This window comes from Piliocolobus tephrosceles, chromosome 3 (assembly GCF_002776525.5).
Source record: "Piliocolobus tephrosceles isolate RC106 chromosome 3, ASM277652v3, whole genome shotgun sequence".
NCBI lineage: Eukaryota > Metazoa > Chordata > Mammalia > Primates > Cercopithecidae > Piliocolobus > Piliocolobus tephrosceles.
Window position 1 is genome coordinate 181,477,048 of NC_045436.1, and position 1,842 is coordinate 181,478,889.

Sequence of the window (1,842 nt, forward strand, 5' to 3'; positions counted from 1 at the left end):
TTTTAGGCCGGGCGCGGTGGCTCAGGCCTGTAATCCCAGCACTTTGGGAGGCCGAGGCGGGCGGACCACCTGAGGTCAGGAGTTTGAGACCAGCCTGGCCAACATGGTGAAACCCCGTCTCTACTAAAAACACAAAACTTAGCCGGGCGTGGTGGGCGCATGCCTGTACTAGGGAGGCTGAGGCAGGAGAATTGTTTAAACCCAGGAGGCGGAGGTTGCAGTGAGCCTAGATCGCACCATTGCACTCCAGCCTGGGGGACAAGAGCGAGACCTCGTCTCAAAAAAAAAGAGATACACAATTTTAGCAAACGGATTTTGGGTGAATTCTCCTGTTCTTTTCAGTTGAGCTCTTCAGTACATCAGAACACACCATCGTGTTGCCCTCCCCGCAAGGTCTCTTTTCATTAACACCTGCCTCCACATGCATTTGTCCTCCCGGGTGCCCACTTCCTTCCCATCTGCTGTGTATCAACGCAGGGCTAAAGCACCAGGAGGTTTCTCCCGTCCTAGTAGGTCTGAGAGGAAGCCCTGCTTGGGCCACGGCTGTACCACACCAAAGAGGTGGCCCCCCGACTGCTCACAGGATCTGCCCACGGGTGAAGGACAGGGACATCAAGGCTTTGCACGGTCTCCTGGGATAGCTCTGCGCAGGTCGCCCTCTGACATCTGGGGTTGGGGGGTGAAGAACCTCACTACATCTAATAGGTATGGGTAGAGGAAATCTCACTGCATTCAAGGGTCTCTTTTGCGATTCAAGATCAACCTCCAGAACACCAGAAACAAGTTATTGAAGTCACACACTACGACACTGTGTCGAAGTCTACGGCAAATATGCAACCCTGACTTCCATTCTGTCTTGGCCATGGAGCTTAGATGATAACATCCCGTGTTTGTTCCTCCCATGGAGGTCAGATAGTTCTCATCCCAAACCATACACCCAGTCTTGGGGCCAGCTGGATTTCAAAACAATACCTCCTCATGAGAGAGGGCTCCTATCAACTTGCTTCACATTTCACAGCTGTCTGCTTCCAAATCCACTGCCATCCAGTTTCTACCCTGCTCCCTGTCGCTCAGGTTCCCCACCCTAGATGCCAATAAAAGTGCCCAGGGCCACACTCCATTCCCTCACGTGCCCCCAACCTCTGTGTGTGAGGGGCCTCTAGGCATGCCATGTACCCGCCAGGACCTGTAAGTAGTAAAATCTTCATTTCCATCTCGAGTCTCTCCTAATCCCTGAGGGAGTGCTCTCCATCTTCTCAAAGATCCTGAATTAAGACAGATACCAATCCGATACCCTTCCTCACTGCCATGAGAACAAACAAGTAAAATGACTGTAATCTAAGACCACCTCCATTTTCTTTTTTTTTTTTTTTTTGAGATGGAGTCTCGCTCTGTCGCCCAGGCTGGAGTGCAGTGGCCGGATCTTAGCTCACTGCAAGCTCCGCCTCCCGGGTTTACGCCATTCTCCTGCCTCAGCCTCCCAAGTAGCTGGGACTACAGGCGCCCGCCACCGCGCCTGGCTCGTTTTTTTTTTGTATTTTTTAGTAGAGACGGGGTTTCACCATGTTAGCCAGGATGGTCTCGATCTCCTGACCTCGTGATCCGCCTGTCTCGGCCTCCCAAAGTGCTGGGATTACAGGCGTGAGCCACTGCGCCCAGCCCATTTTCTTTAAATGCATGAAAGGTTGAGTGAAATCGACTTGCCTCCTTGGACTCTAATGTGGCTGAAACAATCTCAATCAGCATATCCCCGATGTCCTGGTCCCCTGAAATGGAGTCCTCCCCACTTCCCAGTCCCATCCATCCTTGGACTCTAATGTGGCTGAAACAATCTCGATCAGC

At 52.2% G+C, this 1,842-nt stretch overlaps 1 protein-coding gene across 3 annotated transcripts in view; it reads right to left on the bottom strand.

Annotated features, from left to right (window-relative positions):
• HTT (huntingtin) overlaps positions 1-1,842 on the bottom strand; it is a 169,122-nt gene that overhangs the window by 31,743 nt on the left and 135,537 nt on the right. The window lies entirely within an intron of this gene.